Below are 12,094 nucleotides of genomic sequence, written 5' to 3' on the forward strand. Positions count from 1 at the left end.
AAATCCAACTCATTTATTTGCATTTCTGTGCTTAAAGGTTAGGACCCTGATTTAAGTGTCTAAATACATGTTAGGGCAAGATATGATCCAGACTAACTGATACCCACGTCAGTGATACGATCACTTTGGCTCTTTGTGTCAGACACACACAAGCTTGTTTGTTTATGCTGGTTAACATAATGTGATCATCATGGTCTTCCTTTCAATTAGTCTTCAGATGTTTCAATGTGTAACCTTCGCTTCCACGTAAATGCTGGGCCATTTGATCCAAGAGTTCCTGTCATGAATACAGACACTCATTGTTATGATTGAGATCTGCACAGCTGATTGAAAGCCTCCTGCCGCTTAGTCTATCTGGCATTTGTCTGTATGAAAGAAGAAAGTTGCATCTATGGCAGGCCTCTCCAACCCAACTCCATTTTGCAGCTCTCTCTTCTCCACCCACAGCTAATTAACTCAGGGTGTGCTCAGCCAATCAAACAGCAATGTTAATTGATCAGGTGTGACTAGAAAATATGCAGGACAGGTGCCCTCCAGGAGCAGGTTGGAAGAGGACAGATCTATGGTGTTCACATCTAAAACCTCGAGATAATCACAGTAAAGAAAAGTTTCTTATGCCTTCAAGTCAATTCAATTCAATTTGTTTACATCCAGGGTTTTCATGTATCCCATAATCCCTTGCTCGCCAGAGAGTCGCTGCAGTCAACACAACATAGAGAATCCACACGATGACAATTGTAAATTAATATTATACTACAAAATGTATTTTTTATGCTTTTCATCACATTAATAAGAGACTGCATGTTACCCTGAAAACTTGCTAAAACAATTATAAGGAATAATCCGTGTCTGCTACGCTTAATCTGCGTGGAATTTAATAAGCGCAAACCGAATTTCAGACATATTATATATATTAGTCTGGAACAAAGAGGACAAACAGTGTTGTAAAGAACAATAATCAAGACGTTAAAGAGCAAACTTCACTTTCCTCCAGAACGACATGATCAGGAAGCGAGCGTAGCTCACAGCAGCTCCCATTGAAAATAATGGAGAGACAGCCTGCGATTCTCGCATGTTTACATAAAACAAACGCAATAACAATGTCTATAAACCCAGAGAATATATTCATGAGAGTTTTAGGCACAATATAAAAATAGTTTTATGTTGCGATGTTAATGGTGTTGTCTGTGTGCAGCGGTTAAAGTGCAGCGTGATCAGAGCATCTCAGTGCAGTTCTCAATGTTACTGAGATTTCGCAGCGCGGCGACCTCTCCGAGGTTTTGCGGGATTTGAAACCTGAAAAGGGTGGATAGCACCAAATCATAACATAAGTCACCTCAAGGCGCTTCACAAGGCTATGGTCTAACCTTACTACAGGCTTCAATACATACATTTAGACATTTAAATTAACCGCTCCAGAAGCAAAGATATAATGACAAAATGATTAAATGAATAAATAAATAAACGGAATGGCAGCCATTTTGGACGCCAATTTAGATTTTGAAAAAGCCATTTTTGAGGACTTAGTATGTGATTCTACACTTTTTTTCTGGACCTATCCTAAAAATTTCAGCTAATTCTGCAAAATTCCCATTTCCATTTCCACTTTGCACCATTAAATGGTGTAACTTCAAAAGCAACTTGACGGTTTGTGCTTAAATTTCCCTTCATTTCTTTGGACTGTTATCCACATGTAGCACGTTTGATGGGCAGTCAGGTGAGCAATACTGGGCCAGGTGTCACGTAGCAGCTCTGAGTTTGAGACGTTGCTTTCCTTACAGGACTTACAGCAGGAATTTTTAGATGAGCCCCCAAAGGAGTTCGCGAGAGTTGTAATTGCTCTGTGTGTGTGTTCTCAGAAACTGCCTACCCAAATTCATTCATACTGCACATGTGAATCACTTGTGACATTGATATGAAGGTCAAAGGTTAGTGTCAATCAAAGTCATTGAGTAGACTGGAAATCACATTTGCAGACTGTCACTCAGTAATAAAAATTACAGTAAAAACCTGATTTAGTGCAGTTGGTTTTTCTTATAAAATATAGGTGACCACCAAAACTGAATAATTTCAAATATTTTTATGACCTACAAGGATTTGTAAAAGTAAAATGTGATCAAAAACTTTGCTCAGTGATAATTGTGAGATAAGTTGCAGTTTTGCATTATTTTATGAATGCGATAGATGCTCTGGATACTGTATGTTGCACCAGGTGAGGTTACAAGCTAATTTTTATCTGTAGTCTCTCTACAAAAAGTACATTTTGGTTCATTTAGTAAATCACAATGACCTCCGTATTTATCTCCCTTTTTCTATTTCTGATGGTGATCAGTGATTTAAAAGTCCAGTGCTGGCGGATCTGCTCACGCTGGTCGTCTTGGAAGCAACTTGCTGTTGCTTAATGCAGCACAGCTGCCCTGCAGGGACATGGCCTTTAATTTTCTGGTCACTGAGTGTACTCAGCAGTGTTCAAATCCACTCTCTAAAAAAAGAACGGTTGTGCAAAGCACAAAAAGATCAACATCTTAAATCATATCAAATCCTTACAGTACCTTAAGTCCATAAATGTTTGGACAACGGTGAGGACTGTGTTGTTGTTACTGTCTACATAGCATATATACAGGGTGACGACCCCCCCCCCCCAAAAAAAAACAGAACCCATAAAACTGTAACAAATCTGACAAAGGTTCAGCAAATTTCTTGAACTTTGCTGGACTTAAACTTCAGTCTACGTTCATTCCCCAACGTTTCAGTTATCTTGGTTACTTCGCATAAAAGTCATGTTCTTTCAAAATGATGCTCCAAATACAACCCCTGGCAAAAATTATGGAATCACCAGCCTCAGAGGATGTTCATTAATTTGTTTAATTTTGTAGAAAAAAAGCAGATCACAGACATGACACAAAACTAAAGTCATTTCAAATGGCAACTTTCTGGCTTTAAGAAACACTATAAGAAATCAGGAAAAAAAATTGTGGCAGTCGGTAACAGTTACTTTTTTAGACCAAGCAGAGGGAAAAAAATATGGACTCACTCAATTCTGAGGAAAAAATTATGGAATCATGAAAAACAAAAGAATGCTCCAACACATCACTAGTATTTTGTTGCACCACCTCTGGCTTTTATAACAGCTTGCAGTCTCTGAGGCATGGACTTAATGAGTGACAAACAGTACTCTTCATCAATCTGGCTCCAACTTTCTCTGATTGCTGTTGCCAGATCAGCTTTGCAGGTTGGAGCCTTGTCATGGACCATTTTCTTCAACTTCCACCAAAGATTTTCAATTGGATTAAGATTCAGACTGTTTGCAGGCCATGAAATTGACCCTGTGTGTCTTTTTGCAAGGAATGTTTTCACAGTTTTTGCTCTATGGCAAGATGCATTATCATCTTGAAAAATGATTTCATCATCCCCAAAACATCCTTTCAATTGATGGGATAAGAAAAGTGTCCAAAATATCAACGTAAACTTGTGCATTTATTGATGATGTAATGACAGCCATCTCCCCAGTGCCTTTACCTGACATGCAGCCCCATATCATCAATGACTGTGGAAATTTACATGTTCTCTTCAGGCAGTCATCTTTATAAATCTCATTGGAACGGCACCAAACAAAAGTTCCAGCATTATCACCTTGCCCAATGCAGATTCGAGATTCATCACTGAATATGACTTTCATCCAGTCATCCACAGTCCACGAATGCTTTTCCTTAGCCCATTGTAACCTTGTTTTTTTCTGTTTAGGTGTTAATGATGGCTTTCGTTTAGCTTTTGTGTATGTAAATCCCATTTCCTTTAGGCGGTTTCTTACAGTTCGGTCACAGACGTTGACTCCAGTTTCCTCCCATTCGTTCCTCATTTGTTTTGTTGTGCATTTTCGATTTTTGAGACATATTGCTTTAAATTTTCTGTCTTGATGCTTTGATGTCTTCCTTGGTCTACCAGTATGTTTGCCTTTAACAACCTTCCCATGTTGTTTGTATTTGGTCCAGAGTTTAGACACAGCTGACTGTGAACAACCAACATCTTTTGCAACATTGCGTGATGATTTACCCTCTTTTAAGAGTTTGATAATCCTCTCCTTTGTTTCAATTGACATCTCTCGTGTTGGAGCCATAATTCATGTCAGTCCATTTGGTGCAACAGCTCTCCAAGGTGTGATCACTCCTTTTTAGATGCAGACTAACGAGCAGATCTGATTTGATGATCCTCAGAATTGAGTGAGTCCATATTTTTTTCCCTCTGCTTGGTCCAAAAAAGTAACCTTTACTGACTGCCACAATTTTTTTTCTTGATTTCTTATAGTGTTTCTTAAAGCCAGAAAGTTGCCATTTGAAATGACTTTAGTTTTGTGTCATGTCTGTGATCTGCTTTTTTTCTACAAAATTAAACAACTGAATGAACATCCTCCGGGGCCGGTGATTCCATAATTTTTGCCAGGGGTTGTAGTATGATTTGTTGGCGAAATAGGCCTCCAGGCAAAATGTGTTTTCCTTGGTTGACCAAGACATGTTGGGGAAGATGATTGGAACAATAGTCTTCCCCAGCATGTCTTTGTAGGATTGTTTACAATTTTTATGGGTTCTGTTTTTTGGGGGGGTCACCCTGTATGATAATGAAATGAGCTCAGTGTGCATCCTTTAAAAGAAGGGGATCCACATCTAAATTGGGTCAACAGAGTAGCTGCACCCATGTAGCCTTAAATACTTCAAACTTCATCAACCAGGAGATTCAATGGCATTACACGTGTTTTGGCCTCCCCGCACTGAACACTGCACTGGTATCCTGTGAAAGCAGATTTTAAGGTTTTGTTGTTGACTTATAGGCCTCTGAATGATTTATGTATTTTGCAGAACTTGTTGAGCCTTATGTTCCTTCTCATGCGGTCTCACGATGTGTGCTTGCTTTGTGCGCCTCGGATTTATGAGAAATCAGCAGACTTTACAGACGTTGCAGTCATGCTTCTACCTTGTGGAATAGTTTTCCATTTTTTGAAATTAGAAAGTCTACTTTAGTTGACACTCTTAAGGTTCATCTGAGTATGTTTTTATTTTATTTTTTTGATGGTAATTACGTATGGTTTTGTCTTACTTGAACTGTATTTGTATTTATGTAGGACCTTTCAGAGTCACAAACTGCTTTACACTATTCTAAACATATCAGTCTAATACAACAAATTTCATACAAAAAAATCCACAACAGTTATACATAAAAACATACAAAAAAGAAAAGATGGAAAGGCTAAGAAGGTTTTTTTTTTAAATAAACTATTCCAAAGTTTTGAAGAGCATGTTCAACACAGGTTTTAAAAAGCATACAGGGAACCTTTGAAAATCTCTGAGGGCCTTAAGGAGTGAAAAAGTCTGCTGATGTACTCAAGTGCCAGACCCTGCAGTACTTTAAATGATAAAAAAAATGTATTATGAATTCTAAAAGACAGGAGGAGTCAGTGAAGTGAGGATGAAGTAGGAATGGTATGGGAAATAATAACATTATTATTACTGTCTTTCTGCTTTGTCAGTGTCAGTCCATTGGCAGCTACACTCCACAACACTACCACCATCACCTTCACACATGAAGTATATTGAAGCACACAACCACTTCCTTCCTTTATTGGTACACCTGACACTTGTCTTATCTACTACTATAAGCAACAGGTTTGTCATTATGTCCCACAGCAGCCTGTACTCAAGGTTCTTGAAATGTAGCAATATCTTCACCTGGTGGATATTTACCATTAATGCAGGTACAATAGAATTTCACCAAGCGCTCTAGTACTATATTATTCTCAATCTGTACAGGCTTTTTTAAAAGCTCACCTCTGGCCTTCCTGTGTTTTTATGCTTGTTGCAGCTGCAAGAGTCGTACAGTAGTAAAGAAAAGAAAATATTCACATTAAAGAAAGGTGACTAAAGTATATTGCAATGTTTGCTCGTGGGTGCATAAATACTGACGTGAATAGATTACTTGAAAAATAGAATTTAAGTGAGTTTGTATATATATATATATATATATATATATATATATATATATATATATTTATATATAAGTATGTATAGATATGGTAAAATTATTCCAAAGGATAAAGTGCACAGTTGTGCATGTAATGAAGCACAAAAGGTGGCTGAAGACGTAGTTAATAATGCAAAATCAGCAGGTGTTTATGGTGCTAAAACATTTTGAGGTATTATACAGTTTGATTGCAGTTGGAATAAATGACCTGTGGAGGTGTTCTGTTTTGCGAGGGTGCAGCAAACTATTACTGAAGGAGCTGCTTAAGGCTACCACAGTCTCATGCAAGGTGTGAGAGGGGTTGTCCATAATTGATGTCAGTTTAGCTAACACCCTCCTCTCACCTACCACCTCTATGGGGTCCAGAGTACATTCCAGGACAGAGATAGCCCAACAATGAATTGGGCCAGATACTGGCCTCCAATGTTGGAGTGAAATTTCCCACTCCTAAATGACCAATAGCAGAGCAGCGCTCACACCCATCAATGTTAGGCTGACGTCAGCGTCTCGGCCGCCAACCAATCACAGGCTAGGAGAGAGAGGCCAGTTGTCCTGGGCCGGTTGTCGGCCTAGGACAGAGACAGAGACATTAACGCCAAGTAACCATAAGATGGCCACGCCCCAGAAACGCCCATCAAGCGACATACAGCTGATGACTGCTTGTTGCCCTTTGCCTCTTCGCTTGTAGCTAATGTGATCATAGGGTTATTTGTAAAAGAAACAACAATGGATAACACACACCAGGTCACGCAACAACTAAGCAAGCAAATGTCCAATTACTTTGCCCCTTTAAAACAGAGAATTACATATGAAATGTTGTGTTTGTTGACATTTTACCCACTTTGAACACAAATAACCTCAAAGAAAAATTGAAAGTCTGGCACTTTGAGCTCATATTCAATGTTTGCTTTCATTTTAAATATCCAGTGATAAGAGGCCAAAATGAAAAAAAAAACACTCCACAATAGCCAGAGGATATTAGAATTACGTCCTTGACGAGACAAAGTGGGTGAAGTAGCTGATAAAAAATGACTGCAGAGACATCTCAACACCACTACAAGGTTCACACTCCCACACTGAGCCACAGTGATTCAGTAACCTTTATTTAAACTCTGGAACACTCCTCCTGGTGGGCAGTAACAGTGTTGCTAACGAGAGTCAGCTGTTAAACAAGGCTCTCTGTGCTGTATGCGTGGCAATGCAAGAGATTAAATGAAAGACTTTTTATGCCCTGGGATTTATGTCCATGGAGACCATCAGAGACCATCTCAATGACCTCTCACATTTGACCTTTGACCCCCGTGTCTTCCACAGGACATGACTCAGTCCTGGCCATCCCAGCAGGCCTTAGGGGGTGAGCAGGCCCAGCGAATCCTCTACAACCCGAAGGTACGTGCGTGTGGATGACGTGAGTGTGCACGCTAAACCGCAGGCAGGAGATTTGTGCTCCGTGTTTATTTGTTGTTTGTGTTTCCTCAGGATGCAAAACATCAGAGCGCACAACCAAGGCAAAGTATGTGCAGCTGCTCCTCTGTTAACATATGATTAGCAGCGGGAGTTTGACTGTGATCCCTCTCGTTCTCTTTCTCTGTCAGCTCGAGGGGACGTTCAGCTGCAAATGACCCGTCACCCTCATGTGGCGCCTCACAAATCGTAAGTGGGACACAAGGAAACACGATCCACCATCAAACCTGAGCTGCAGCTGCATCGTAAAGACACATCGCGCGCACAGTCGACGCGGTTCTCAACATGTTTTGTAAAATTAGACGCAAATCATGTGCAGAAATATGGGGTTCAGTCAGCACGGCTACCAGCTTGAAGCTGCACAACACACACAAGGTTAAAGGTCAGTTAACGTTATGGCGAGCTGTCAGCAGAGATTGCCGTTTTGTCCTGTTGGTTAACTCTTTACATCCTCTTTTTAATGGGACTCACATGTTGAGGGCTGCACGCCAGCTGCGTGTCTGATGTTATCACAGAGCCTTTGTTACGTAACGTTTCATATTTATTACATTCAGCCTTTGTCAACATATTTGGGCAACGGTGTAAGAAGATTCCTGAATTAGTTTTTTTTTTCCCAGGCAGCATTGAGTTACACATATGAGCATGAACAAATCAAACTAGCACTGAAGAACCAAAAATCAAATGAACTGAAACATGTCTGGTTTTGTGGAGTTCACCTGGAGTTCATACACTCAAAAACAACAACATGGGTGTTGTTGGTTTTTATGTTACATGAACCTTAGCCTAAAATGTAGCTTCTACAATATAAAATCAAGTTTTATGGGTGAACACATTCAAATCATGTAGTTTTAACATAACATGCAACAACTTAAAATTTAACTTGCTCAGTGAACATAATAAAATTACGGAGAGTATTTCCACCCAAGTAAAATGCATTAACGTAGCCAGAAACAATTTTGCTGAGTGACCTAAATGTAGGTTTGTTGGGTCAACATGATGAATTTGCATTAGTGTTACTTAATTACCATGGATCAGGCCAACTAGATTTGTAAATGTAACAACAACAAAAAAAAAAACAGTGAGTCTCTTTGGCTGCTCGCTTGTTTACGCTCGGGGTCGCCACAGTAAATCCATGATGGATCTGCATAAAGTGTGCTGATCCAACACAGAAAAGTTAAGTTGACATGTTGTTGGGGAAAGTGTAGTGACACGGACCCACAACAGGGGGCGCAAATGAACGGTCAATAGATGAGCCAAAAGGTAACAATTTAATGTTGTGAATGTGCACAAGGAATATACAGACAATCTCAGAATCTGATAGCAGTCAATACACAAAGGTGACGTGTGGGCAGGCTCGAGGATAGAAGACGTCTGTCCTGAGAAGAGCCGGAACCACACGATTTCCGCCGCCACTGAACCTGGTGAATACTGGAGCCGCCAAGTCCCGAATTCCCAGGTGATCACCGTCCCCGACTGTCGGATCTGGTACTGCTGGCGAGGAGCACAAACAGTGAGATGTGGGTGTGTGCACACCCAGTAACAAAAACAGTCAGAAGGTGGAAAGTCACCTCCACCTCTAATCACACACTCGTGCAGCTCCTGTTAACCACTTATCTGGTTGGGGTATGAAGCGAAGCCGTCGCTGTTCACACCAAACGCCAATCCAGCAGATAAGGCACACAACAGGAAAGCGGCTGCAAAAAGAGTTCAGACTATGACACAGTTTTCAGTACAGCAGAGAATTACCTTCACAGGTAGATGATATCTCGGCAGCGAGGTGGAGATGACATCCGGCTTTTATGGAGTGATGAAATGATGGGTGACAGCTGTCATGAGTTGATGTGTGACAGCTGTCACTCCCGGTTGTGTCTGTGGCGGCAGCGCCCTCTCGTGCCTGAAGCCCGCACTTCAGGCAGGGCGCCCTCTGGTGGTGGGCCAGCAGTACCTCCTCTTCTGGCGGCCCACACAACAGGACCCCCCCCTCAACGGGCGCCTCCTGGCGCCCGACCAGGCTTGTCTGGGTGACGTCGGTAGAAGTCGGCCAGGAGGTCCGGGTCCAGGATGAAGCTCCTCTTCACCCAGGAGCGTTCTTCAGGTCCATACCCCTCCCAGTCCACCAGATACTGAAACCCCCGGCCCTTCCGACGGACGTCCAGGAGCCTGCGAACCGTCCATGCAGGCTCCCCATCGATGATCCGGGCAGGAGGCGATGCCAGTCCGGGAGCACAGAGGGGTGAGGTGTGGTGTGGCTTGATCCGGGAAACATGAAAAACCGGGTGGACCCGCAGTGAAGCTCCAGCTCCCAGCTTCCCGGACTGAGGACTTTGAGGATCTTGAATGGACCAATATACCTGTCCTTGAGTTTGGGTGAGTCCACTACGAGGGGGATGTCCTTCGTTGAAAGCCACACCTCCTGCCCGGGCTGGTAAGCAGGGGCCGGGGAACGCCGGCGGTCTGCATGGGCCTTAGCCCTCGTCTGGGCCTTCACCAAGGCAGAACGGGCAGTGCGCCACACCGACGGCATCTTCGCAGGTGGGCCTGGACCGAGGGCACACCGACCTCTCCCTCCACCACGGGGAACAATGGGGGCTGGTACCACAGACACACCTCAAATGGGGAGAGGCCGGTGGCAGAGGACATCTGGCTGTTATGGGCGTACTCGATCCAGGCCAGATGGTGACTCCAGGTCGACGGGTGCGCGGATGTAACACAGCGGAGGGCCTGTTCAAGTTCTTGGTTGGCCCGCTGTGCCTGTCCATTCATCTGAGGGTGATACCCGGACGAGAGGCTCACGTTGGCCCCCAGTTCTCTGCAGAAACTCCTCCACACCTGTGAGGAGAACTGAGGACCACGGTCCGAGACAATGTCAGTTGGTATCCCATGCAGACGTACGACGTGGTGGACCAGGAGGTCTGCTGTCTCCTGGGCTGTAGGGAGCTTCGGGAGGTCCACGAAGTGGGCCGCCTTGGAGAAACGGTCCACTATCGTGAAGATGGTCGTCATGCCCTGGGACGGCGGGAGGCCCGTGACAAAGTCCAGGCCAATGTGAGACCAGGGGCGACGAGGCACCGGAAGCGGTTGCAGAAGTCCTTGTGTCTTGGAGTGGTCTGCCTTGCCCCTGGCACAGGTGGTGCAGGCCTGGACATACTCCCGGACGTCGGCCTCCATGGACGCCCACCAGAAGCGCTGCCGGACAACTGCCACGGTCCTACGCACCCCTGGATGACAGGAGAGCTTGGAACCGTGACAGAAGTCCAAGACTGCAGCTCTGGCCTCTGGTGGGACGTATAAACGGTTCTTTGGTCCAGTTCCGGGGTCCGGGCTCCATGCCAGGGCCTCCCGGATGGTCTTCTCCACGTCCCAGGTGAGGGTGGCCACGATAGTGGACTCCGGAATGAAGGGCTCCGGTGGATCCGACAGCTCAGTCTTGACCTCATCTTCATGCACCCGGGACAAGGCATCCGATCTCTGGTTCTTGGTCCCGGGGAGGTAGGTGATTCGGAAGTCAAAACGCCCGAAGAACAGTGACCAGCGGGTTTGCCTGGGGTTCAGCCGCTTGGCGGTCCTGATATACTCCAGGTTCCGATGGTCAGTGAAAACCGTGAACGGCACAGACGCTCCCTCCAACAGGTGTCTCCACTCCTCAAGAGCCTCTTTCACCGCAAGGAGTTCTCGATTGCCGACATCATAGTTCCATTCAGCTGGGGTCAACCTGCGAGAAAAGTAGGCACACGGGTGAAGAACCTTATCAGTCTCTCCGCTCTGGGATAGCACGGCTCCTATCCCTGAGTCAGAGGTGTCCACTTCAACCACGAACTGGCGGCTAGGGTCGGGCTGCACCAGAACTGGTGCAGACGAGAACCGGTGTTTCAACTCCTTGAACGCGGCTTCGCACCGATCCGACCAGGTGAAGGGGACTTTTGGAGAGGTCAGGGCTGTCAGGGGGCTAACTACCTGACTGTAGCCCTTAATGAACCTCCTGTAGAAATTTGCGAAGCCGAGGAACTGTTGCAGCTTCCTACGGCTTGTTGGTTGGGGCCAATCTCTCACCGCCGCAACCTTGGCCGGATCAGGGGCGATGGAGTTGGAGGAGATGATGAAGCCCAGGAAGGACAAAGAGGTGCGGTGAAACTCACACTTCTCACCCTTCACAAACAGCCGGTTCTCCAACAACCGCTGCAGGACCTGACGTACATGCTGGACATGAGTCTCAGGGTCCGGGGAAAAGATGAGTATATCGTCCAAATATACGAAGACGAATCGGTGCAGGAAGTCCCACAAGACGTCATTAACCAAAGCTTGGAACGTCGCGGGGGCGTTAGTGAGGCCGAACGGCATGACCAGGTACTCAAAATGACCTAATGGGGTGTTAAATGCCGTCTTCCATTCGTCTCCCTTCCGGATCCGAACCAGGTGATACGCATTCCTAAGGTCCAGTTTGGTGGTGGGCCAGCAGTACCTCCTCTTCTGGCGGCCCACACAACACATGTAACTGTACTATTTTAAAAGTAGTTGTCACTACTTGCAGGGCAGGGATGGTGGCCAAGTGGTTAGTGCACTTGGTTACATTGTGAAAGGTTCCAGGTTCAAACCCCACCCCTGCCACATTTTTACATGT

General features: G+C 44.5%; 1 pseudogene; it reads left to right on the forward strand.

The window, feature by feature from the left end:
• Positions 1–12,094, forward strand: part of LOC117525335 — a 39,062-nt pseudogene that overhangs the window by 8,719 nt on the left and 18,249 nt on the right.

This window comes from Thalassophryne amazonica, chromosome 14 (genome assembly GCF_902500255.1).
Source record: "Thalassophryne amazonica chromosome 14, fThaAma1.1, whole genome shotgun sequence".
NCBI classification, from domain to species: Eukaryota; Metazoa; Chordata; class Actinopteri; order Batrachoidiformes; family Batrachoididae; genus Thalassophryne; species Thalassophryne amazonica.